Source organism: Bos mutus, chromosome 6, assembly GCF_027580195.1.
Source record: "Bos mutus isolate GX-2022 chromosome 6, NWIPB_WYAK_1.1, whole genome shotgun sequence".
Lineage (NCBI taxonomy): Eukaryota > Metazoa > Chordata > Mammalia > Artiodactyla > Bovidae > Bos > Bos mutus.
Genome location: NC_091622.1, coordinates 84,691,156 through 84,702,811, shown reverse-complemented (window position 1 = coordinate 84,702,811; position 11,656 = coordinate 84,691,156). Strand labels below are relative to the sequence as shown.

At 39.6% G+C, this 11,656-nt stretch overlaps 1 pseudogene; it reads left to right on the top strand.

Annotated features, from left to right (window-relative positions):
* Positions 1-6,210, top strand: part of LOC102283221 (UDP-glucuronosyltransferase 2A1-like) — a 39,616-nt pseudogene extending 33,406 nt beyond the window's left edge.
* Positions 6,211-11,656: the final 5,446 nt, after the last annotated feature.

The window sequence follows — 11,656 nt, the reverse complement described above, 5'->3', positions numbered from 1 at the left end:
AAAATATTGGCTATATTCCCTGTGTTGAACAACAGATCTTTGAGTCTGTCTTTTACACAACAGTTTGTGCCTCCCACTTCCCCTTACTCATATATCACTCCTACCCCCATCTTGCTGACAATCACTAGTTCTCTGTATCTGTGAGTCTGAGTGAAAAATCAATTATTTCAACAGATTTATGCCAAACTAAGGGATTGAATAAATAAGCAAAAGTCTCCCAAAAAGGAAAAATCCTAGAGAGATAATATAACTGGTAAATTCTATTAAACTATTAAAAAATTAAATAATTAAACTAATCCTTTTCAAATCTTTAAAAAAAATTAAGAGAAACATTTACTAAATAATTTCACGAGATCAGATTCACCCTGATACAAAGGCCAAATAAAGGTACAGATCTCACTCTGGTACAGATTGCCTTTTTATTCTTTATCTCCTAAATGAGAATTAATCTGATGATGACAGCATAATGATTAATATTTTTGCAAGCACTTGAAAATATGTCTATAAGGTCAATATTTAAAAACATTCATTGCTTGCATAGGGCCTCAGTTTGCTTGTGTATTACTTGGAGTTATTGAATCAAATTAATTCTAGGTTAGCTGGCTTCCTCTGAGAGGATGTGAAAAACCTAAAAATCTTCTAATAGTATAAAGACATTTGTCTTAACAGGTTCTGTGAAGATACACAGGAAAGAAACCGGAAATATTAGGAGCCAATACCTAGCTATATGAATGGATTCTACAGAATGATCTTCTTGGTAAGACCAAAGAAAAGAATACTAAATAGAACTGAATGAGGGATAATGTGAACAATTGCTTAATAACAAATAAGTTCAACAAATTTGCATTCAAAATAAGCAAAAAAAAATTTTTTTTGTCTTCTTCACATTTCTTCTAGAGAAAAAATATTCATGACACTTGCTAAGACTGTAAGGCACACTTTATTCAACATCATGATAAATATTGAAGGTCAGAAAGGGCGGTAGTGAGGAGATACCCCTCGTCCAAGGTAAGGAGCAATGGCTGCGCTTTGCTGGAGCAGCTGTGAAGAGATACCCCATGCCCAAGGTAAGAGAAACCCAAGTAAGATGGTAGGTGTTGCAAGAGGGCATCAGAGGGCAAACACACTGAAACCATACTCATAGAAAACTAGTCAATCTAATCATACTAGGACCACAGCCTTGTCTAACTCAGTGAAACTAAGCCATGCCCGTGGGGCAACCCAAGACGGGTGGGTCATGGTGGAGAGATTTGACAGAATGTGGTCCACTGGAGAAGGGAATGGCAAACCCCTTCACTATTCTTGCCTTGAGAACCCCATGAACAGTATGAAAAGGCAAAATGATAGGTTACTGAAACAGAAACTCCCCAGGTCAGTAGGTGCCCAATATGCTACGGGAGATCAGTGGAGAAATAACTCCAGAAAGAATGAAGGGATGGAGCCAAAGCGAAAACAATACCCAGATGTGGATGTGACTGGTGATAGAAGCAAGGTCCAATGCTGCAAAAAGCAATATTGCATAGGAGCCTGGAATGTCAGGTCCATGAATCAAGGCAAATTGGAAGTGCTCAAACAAGAGATGGCAAGACTGAATGTCGACATTCTAGGAATCAGCAAACTGAAATGGACTGGAATGGGTGAATTTAACTCAGATGACCATTATATCTACTACTGCGGGCAGGAATTCCTCAGAAGAAATGGAGTGGCCATCATGGTCAACAAAAGAGTCTGAAATGCAGTACTTGGATGCGATCTCAAAAACAACAGAATGATCTCTGTTCATTTCCAAGGCAAACCATTCAATATCACAGTAATCCAAGTCTATGCCCCAACCAGTAATGCTGAAGAACTGAAGTTGAATGGTTCTATGAAGATCTACAAGACCTTTTAGAACTAACACCCAAAAAAGATGACCTTTTCATTATAGGGGATTGGAATGCAAAAGTAGGAAGTCAAGAAACACCTGGAGTAACAGGCAAATTTGGCCTTGGAATACGGAATGAAGCAGGGCAAAGACTAACAGAGTTTTGCCAAGAAAATGCACTGGTCATAACAAACACCCTCTTCCAACAACACAAGAGAAGACTCTATACATGAACATCACCAGATGGTCAACACCGAAATCAGATTGATTATATTCTTTGCAGCCAAAGATGGAGAAGCTCTATTCAGTCAGCAAAAACAAGACCAGGAGTTGGCTGTGGCTCAGACCATGAACTCCTTATTGCCAAATTCAGACTGAAATTGAAGAAAGTAGGGAAAACCACGAGACCATTCAGGTATGACCTAAATCAAATCCTTTATGATTATACAGTGGAAGTGAGAAATAGATTTAAGGGCCTAGATCTGATAGATAGAGTGCCTGATGAACTATGGAATGAGGTTCATGACATTGTACAGGAGACAGGGATCAAGACCATTCCCATAGAAAAGAAATGCAAAAAAGCAAAATGGCTGTCTGGGGAGGCCTTACAAATAGCTGTGAAAAGAAGAGTAGCAAAAAGCAAAGGAGAAAAGGAAAGATATAAACATCTGAATGCAGAGTTTCAAAGAATAGCAAGAAGAGATAAGAAAGCCTTCTTCGGTGATCAATGCAAAGAAATAGAGGAAAACAACAGAATGGGAAAGACTAAGGATCTCTTCAAGAAAATCAGAGATACGAAAGGAACATTTCATGCAAAGATGGGCTCGATAAAGGACAGAAATGGTATGGACCTAACAGAAGCAGAAGATATTAAAAAGAGATGGCAAGAATACAGAGAAGAACTGTACAAAAAAGATCTTCACGACCCAGATAATCACGATGGTGTGATCACTGACCTAGAGCCAGACATCCTGGAATGTGAAGTCAAGTGGACCTTAGAAAGCATCACTACGAATAAAGCTAGTGGAGGTGATGGAATTCCAGTTGAGCTATTTCGAATCCTGAAAGATGATGCTGTGAAAGTGCTGCACTCAATATGCCAGCAAATTTGGAAAACTCAGCAGTGGCCACAGGACTGGAAAAGGTCAGTTTTCATTCCAATTCCAAAGAAAGGCAGTGCCAAAGAATGCTCAAACTACCGCACAATTGCACTCATCTCACACACCAGTAAAATAATGCTCAAAATTCTCCAAGCCAGGCTTCAGCAATATGTGAACCATGAACTTACAGATGTTCAAGCTGGTATTAGAAAAGGCAGAGGAACCAGAGATCAAATTGCCAACATCCCCTGGATCATAGAAAAAGCAAGAGAGTTCCAGAAAAACATGTATTTCTGCTTTATTGACTATGCCAAAGCCTTTGACTGTGTGGATCACAATAAACTGTGGAAAATTCTGAAAGAGATGGGAATACCAGACAACCTGATCTGCCTCTTCAGAAATTTGTATGCAGGTCAGGAAGCAATAGTTAGAACTGGACATGGAACAACAGACTGGTTGCAAATAGGAAAAGGAGTACGTCAAGGCTGTATATTGTCATCCTGTTTATTTAATTTATATGCAGAGTACATCGTGAGGAACCCTGGACTGGAAGAAACACAAGCTGGAATCAAGATTGCTGGGAGTAATATCAATAACCTCAGATATGCAGATGACATCACCCTTATGGCAGAAAGTGAAGAGGAACTCAAAAGCCTCCTGATGAAAGTGAAAGTGGAAAGTGAAAAAGTTGGCTTCAAGCTCAACATTCAGAAAACGAAGATCATGGCATCCGTCCCCACCACTTCATGGGAAATAGATGGGGAAACAGTGGAAACAGTGTCAGACTTTATTTTTCTGGGCTCCAAAATCACTGCAGATGGTGACTGCAGCCATGAAATTAAAAGACGCTTACTCCTTGGAAAGAACATTATGACCAACCTAGATAGCATATTGAAAAGCAGAGACATTACTTTGTCAACAAAGGTTCGTCTAGTCAAGGCTATGGTTTTTCCTGTGGTCATGTATGGATGTGAGAGTTGGACTGTGAAGAAGGCTGAGTGCTGAAGAACTGATGATTTTGAACTGTGGTGTTGGAGAAGACTCTTGAGAGTCCCTTGGACTGCAAGGAGATCCAACCAGTCCATTCTGAAGATCAGCCCTGGGCTTTCTTTGGAAGGAATGATGCTGAAGCTGAAACTCCAGTACTTTGGCCACCTCATGTGAAGAGTTGACTCACTGGAAAAGATTCTGATGCTGCGAGGGATTGGGGTCAGGAGGAGAAGGGGACGACAGAGGATGAGATGGCTGGATGGCATCACTGACTCGATGGACGTGAGTCTCAGTGAACTCCGGGTGTTGGTGATGGACAGGGAGGCCTGGCGTCCTGGGATTCATGGGGTCGCAAAGAGTCGGACACCACTGAGTGACTGATCTGGCCTGATCATGATAAATGTAGTTACTACTACAGTAAGTTGGAGAGATTGGATTCAACTGAGTAAAAAGTAGGGAGTCACTAGGTAGAAAATTACTAAGAGGAAACATCAGAGATTTGGGTTATTCAGCTGCTCTGTCGTGTCTGACTCTTTGTGACCACATGGACTGCAGCATGCCAGGTTTCCTTGACCATGATGTCTTTCATCATCTCTTGGAGTTGCTCAAAGTTTACTCCCTTCTCTGGTGGCTTATATGGTAAAGAATCTGCCTGTAATGTAGGAGACCTGGGTTCAATCCTTGGTTTGGGAAGATCCCCTGGAGAAGGGAATGGCAACACACTGCAGTTCTTGCCTGGAGAATTTCATGGATACAGGAGCTTGATAGGGCTACAGTCCAAGGGGTTGCAAAGAGTTGTACTGATTGACTGAATGACTGACACAGAGAAGGGGACTCTGGCAAAAAGCAACCTAATCAGATGCATGCTTAATGCAGGCCAGGGTGGAGGATGGTGAAGGATGAATCAACAGCGGAAAAGGTGATCAAATATCAAGGTTGGAGGAGTCTAGCTAAACTGACTCAGTAGGATGCTTGCTAAAATTGAGTAATGCAGGGATTAACAATCAACCTTCCAAATCAGGACCTGCTTGAGAAGAGAGTTCAGAAGAGCCTGACTAGACTTTGGGCAAGGACAGAATCTTTATCAAGCTTTAACATAAATATGAAATTTATAATTATCCCATTTATGATGCAAACTCTCCCACTTCAGCATCAGGGTAAAGGAAAATACGTTTAAATCAGGTTCTCATTAACTTTTGTACAGAATACTGCAGGATTCTTCTGACTGTCTGTATCCATTCTCTCCCACCTCTCTGCACTCTCCCCACAGTACGTATCTGGGAAAAAAAATCTGAAACACCATTTTATCATCTATCATATTATAAATGCTTCCATATTCCTATGGGCTTCCCTGGTGGCTCAGTTGGTAAAGGATCCACTTACAATGTGGGAGACTGGGTTCAGTCCCTGGGTGGGGAAGATTGCCTGAAGGAGGGCATGGCTACCCACTCCAGTATTCTGCCCTGGAGAATTCCATGGATTGTATAGTCCATGGGGTCACAGAGTCGGACATGACCGAGTGACCAGATTGCTATAAATTCAAATACAAAATCCTGTTTTCTTAAACATATATTTCATGAACTTGCACTAGTTGATCTTTCTAGCCTGTGATGCCAACATTCTCTCATTGAAACCCTGCATATCTCACCTTCAATTTCCCATTCACACAAGCATTTGTTTACTTAAATTCCTCCATTCTTGTTTATTAAAGTATCCTCACCCCAACAACCTGTCCAGTGGCAAGTACTCTCCACACTTAACTCTACACAAAACTTTCAGAGGTTGTGGAATTACTTAACTGCTGGAATTACTAATTGATGCTTAGCCAATCAATTATTGCCTTCTTGGAGCTTATAGGAATTTATATATGGCCTCATGGCACAGAGTTATATAGAAGATGTTACCTAATTGAATTAATGATTTATACAGGTGCCATGATTTTCTGTTTGTGGAACTATTACCATTTAAACACTTGTGTGTGTTTGTATATATATATATATATATATATATATATTTTTTTTTTTTCCTTTTAGGCCATCCCAAAACCAGAGCTTTTATCACTTACTATGGAACCAATGGGATATATGAAGCTGTTTACCATGGGTCTCTATGGTGGGAATTCTCTTGTTGGGTGATCAGCTTGATAATGTTGCTTGAGTAAAAGCCAAAGGGACAGCTGTTGAATTAGTCTTGCATAGAATGATGAGTTCTGATCTGATTAATACTTTGAATGAAGTTATTAACAACCTTATGTAGTATAGGATGTATATTTTTCTGAGAAGCATCAGTATTTTAAAAGGAGTAATTCATTTCATTCAGTTAAATTTAGTACTTTTACATAATCTCCAGGACATAGTTAAAATCAAATGGAATTGTTTGGTATGTCTCAACTTCTGTGAAAGCATTTAGATTCACTACTGTTACTGGATATTAGATTCCAACCTCAAAGAAATTTATTTAAAGAAACTAAGCTATTTTTAAAGGAACATATTTTTTCATTGTTAATATTTATTTTTTAAAAGATATTACCATTGTAAAGAATGTAGGTAATATGACAAAAATATAGAAAAATAAAAATGAAAAAAAGTCACTTAACTCACCTCATGTAGTTATAACCAATTACCAGTATAGAAATATTAGTTTAGATATTTTTGTGCTAGTTTATAAATAGAAAAGAAAAAAGAAATAATTATAAAAATGGAATAATGCTACTTAATAATTATTTAAAATATTCTATATTGACATATTTAAATTAAAGGAAGAGAAAGTTCATGAAGTAAAATGGAGAGATACAAATGGAAACATAGACTAACCCAGCCTCACTATTCCCTAAGGTCAATAATTAGTTGCTATCCATGAACAAAAACATCTTTGAGAGATCTAAAGTCCACTTATGATACTTCAGCAACACTGTGGAACAAAGAAAAAAAAAACACAAACAAACCTGAGAATAGTCACACAGTTCAGAATGAAGAAGACAGCTTGCTCATGGCTGCATCATCATATTCTCAAGCCAGCATTGCTTAGCTCCAAGAGAGAACTTCACAGCTAGGAAGAATTCCTCTAGGAACCTAGCAAGGAAGAGTGAGTTGAATGACCAGCTTTTAAAGCCTTTTGGGGCACATAAATGGAAAAAAAAAAAAAAAAAAAAACCTAAATATTTATGAAGTCACAAAGAACTGAAATAGCCACAGGAGTCCTGAGAAATAAGAATGAAGCTGGAAGCATGCCACCTCTTATTTTAAACTCTATTACAAAACTATAGAAAATTTTAAAATATGGTATTATCATAAAAAACACATAGATGAATGAATAGGATTACAAACTTTACCTCTAAAACTGAATAATATTTGACAAAAAACCCAAAAACACTTAATAGGAAAATGGTCATCTCTTCTATGAATAGTACTGAGGAAACTCGATAATAATATGGAGGAAAATGAAACTTGGACCTTTATATTACATCAGCAAGGGAACATTACATGCAAAGATGGGCACAATAAAGGATAGAAATGGTATGGACCTAACAGAAGCAGAAGATATTAAGAAGAGGTGTCAAGAATACACAGAAACAATACAAAAAAGATCTTCATGACCCAGATAACACAGTGGTGTGATCACTCACCTAGAGATAGATATTCTGGAATGAGAGGTCAAATGGGCCTCAGGAAACATTACTATGAACAAAATTAGTGGAGATGAAGGAATTCTGGTTGAGCTATTTCAAATTCTAAAAGATGATGCTGTGGAAGTGCTGCACTCAATATGCCAGCACATTTGAAAAACTCAGCAGTGGCCACAGGACTGGAAAAGGTCAATTTTCATTCCAATTCCAAAGAAAAGCAATGCCAAAGAATATTCAAACTACTGCACAATTGCACTCATCTTACACACTAGCAAACTAATGCTCAAAATTCTCCAAGCCAGGCTCAACACTATGTGAACTATGAAACTACAGGTGTTCAAGCTGGATTTAGAAAAGGCAGAGGAACCAGAGATCAAATTGCCAACATCCGCTGGATCATGAAAAAAGCAAGAGAGTTCCAGAAAAACATCTATTTCTGCCTTAATGACTATGCCAAAGCTTTTGACTGTGTGGATCAAAACAGACTGTGGAAAACTCTTCAAGAGATGGGAATACAAGACCACCTGACCTGCCTCTTGAGAAACCTATATGCAGGTCAGGAACTGAACATAGAACAGACTGGTTCCAAATAGGAAAAGGAGAACATTAAGGCTGTATATTGTCATCCTGCTTATTTAACTTATATGCAGAGTATATCATGAGAAACACTGGGCTGGAGGAAGCACAAGCTGGAATCAAGATTGCTGGGAGAAATATCAATAACTTCAGATATGCAGATGACACCACCCTTATGGCAGAAAGTGAAGAAGAACTAAAGAGCCTCTTGACGAAAGTGAAAGAGAAGAGTGAAAATGTTGGCTTAAAGCTCCACATTCAGAAAACTAAGATCATGGCATCCGGTCCCATCACTTCATGGCAAATAGATGGGGAAACAGTGGCTGACTTTATTTTTCTGGGCTCCAAAATCACTGCAGATGGTGATTGCAGCCATGAAATTAAAAGATGCTTACTCCTTGGAAGGAAAGTTATGACCAACCTAGACAGCATATTAAAAAGCAGTGACATTACTTTGCCAACAAAGGTCTGTCTAGTCAAGGTTATGGTTTTTCCAGTAGTCATGTATGGATGTGAGAGTTGGACTATAAAGAATGCTGAGCGCTGAAGAATTGATGCTTTTGAACTGTGGTGCTGGAGAAGACTCTTGAGAGTCCCTTGGACTGCAAGGAGATCCAACCAGTCCATTCTGAAGGAGATCAGTCCTGGGTGTTCATTGAAAGAACTGATGTTGAAGCTGAAATTCCAATACTTTGGCCATCTGATATGAAGAGCTGACTCATTGGAAAAGACCCTGATGCTGGAAAAGATTGAGGGCAGGAGGAGAAGGGGACAACAGAGGATGAAACGGCTGGATGGCATCACCGACTCGATGCACATGAATTTGGGTAAACTCCGGTAGTTGCTGATGGACAGGGAGGCCTGGCGTGCTGCGATTCATGGGGTCACAAAGAGTCGGACACAACTGAGTGACTGAACTGAACTGAACTGAAGCACGAATGCTTCTTAAGATCTAATTCATGTAATCAAAGCAATAACTTACCCTAGTGCCGGGTCCTGCCCCGGCTGATCCAGGGTATTCGAAGCGGGGACGGTGTCAGTGACCTATTTATTTAAATATTTTATCAAAGATATAAAGAGTAATAGGATGAGGATAGCTCAGTAGGAAAATTCAGTGGAGAAAAGAGGCTGAGTAGCTTGGTTTACGCGGGAGACCAATAAAACTTCAAGACAAGAAGTTTGCACCACTTACATAGGCCGCAGGCGTCCTTCTGTTCTCCCGAAGGAGAGGAGACACTGAGGCCTCCCCGGTCAGATCTTAGAAGCCCAGGCATAATTAATAAGCATGGCGGGTTCCGCGCTCCAGATGGAGACTCAACCAGAGTGAGAGAGTGAGAGACATGGGGAGACCAGTATTTCGAGAAACTGATCCCAATTCTTTATTTTCCATGGTCTACTTTTATACATTGAGATGTTATGCAAAAGTCACGTGGGGACAGCAGTCCTGACTTTTATTAAAGTCAGGTGCTTCACACAAATGTATACAGAGGTCTTAGGGGTGTTACATCATCTTCTGGCCAGGGGGGGCCTGCTGACAATTTACGACCCTCTCCTTGTAACAACGGTTAGTCAACCAGGACACTTATTTCTCCAGGGGTGATTATGCTCAATATCACTCATTATCAGAGAAATGCAAATCAAAACCACTATGAGGTACCATTTCACACCAGTCAGAATGGCTGCGATCCAAAAGTCTACAAATAATAAATGCTGGAGAGGGTGTGGGGAAAAGGGAACCCTCTTACACTGTTGGTGGGAATGCAAACTAGTACAGCCACTATGGAGAACAGTGTGGAGATTCCTTAAAAAACTGGAAATAGAACTGCCTTATGATCCAGCAATCCCACTGCTGGGCATACACACTGAGGAAACCAGAAGGGAAAGAGACACGTGTACCCCAATGTTCATCGCAGCACTGTTTATAATAGCCAGGACATGGAAGCAACCTAGATGTCCATCAGCAGATGAATGGATAAGAAAGCTGTGGTATATATACACAATGGAGTATTACTCAGCCATTAAAAAGAATACATTTGAATCAGTTCTAATGAGGTGGATGAAACTGGAGCCTATTATACAGAGTGAAGTAAGCCAGAAGGAAAAACACCAATACAGTACACTAACGCATATATATGGAATTTAGAAAGATGGTAACGATAACCCTGTATACGAGACAGCAAAAGAGACACTGATGTATAGAACAGTCTTATGGACTCTGTGGGAGAGGGAGAGGGTGGGAAGATTTGGGAGAATGGCATTGAAACATGTGAAACGTCATGTATGAAACGAGATGCCAGTCCAGGTTCAATGCACGATGCTGGATGCTTGGGGCTGGTGCACTGGGACGACCCAAAGGGATGGTGTGGGGAGGGAGGAGGGAGGAGGGTTCAGGATGGGGAACACATGTATACTAATTAAATAATTTTCTATTAAAGAAAAAAATAAAAAAATAAAAAAATAAAAAATTAAAAAAATAAATAATAAAAAAAAAAAAAAAAAAAAAAACAGACGCCACCCAAATAAAGTTACATTCCTATAGGGTGAGGGTGTAGTGGGTTTTAGTTAAGGAAAGAATTTACTTAGCCTAAGGTCTAATGTGATTAATATCAAAGGTTAATACTTATTTCTTCTATATATTCATTAATGGGTATAAGGGCAGGGGATGTGGAGACTTAGCAACAAACATTGGCTCAACAAATGAAAAACCCTTCACCAATACAATTTCTAATCAGCCCATTATACTTATACTAATAGTTTTCTAACTTTTCTAAGGAACCTGTTTTTAGAAGGTTTAAAGCATCTCGTGCCTCTCACGGTTGGGAGGCTGTGAGCAATCACATGTGGCCGGACAAGCCTGTCAGGCAGGCTAGAGAACCTTCAGAGGAGTTTGTAGGTTAAAACACTCTTATCACGCTCAGGAATTATTATTAACTGGAGCTCTAAGTTAACTCCTTCTCCGAAAGAGGTGGTGGGGGACAGGCCCTCGTAAAGTCAGAGGTGTAGGTGAGAGCACAAAGTAGTAAAGTAGGCAGGCTCTGGTTATGGGGGTAGATGCTGGAGGATTTCCAGGGGGACTCCTGAGGCTCGATCCCGCCTTTGCGTATGTCGAGCCTCCTTCCTCATGACCTTTGCCACGGGCGGAGTACCTCACTCTGGCCCCCAACATCCTAGTGTTTAATCAGTTATTCTCATGATAAAATAATCATTCCTATAATAGTCTTTTAAAATCATAATTTAATCTTTGGCCATTTTATGCCAAATTAAAGCTATCCCTTCACTTTTTCATAATGTAAAATGATGTTAACATAAAGGAGTTCAATTAAACTCAAGGTTTAGATACCTTGTTCCTGAATTTTCTGAGTTTATTCATAAAAGGGGACATGTGTCAGCATAAAGCTAAAAATTATCCCTTTGATGTATTATAATTCAGCTGAGAGAACTCCTTTATAAATTTCTGTTCTTAACAAGTCAAGAAATAAGTGATGGGTGCCTGCCTGTTCA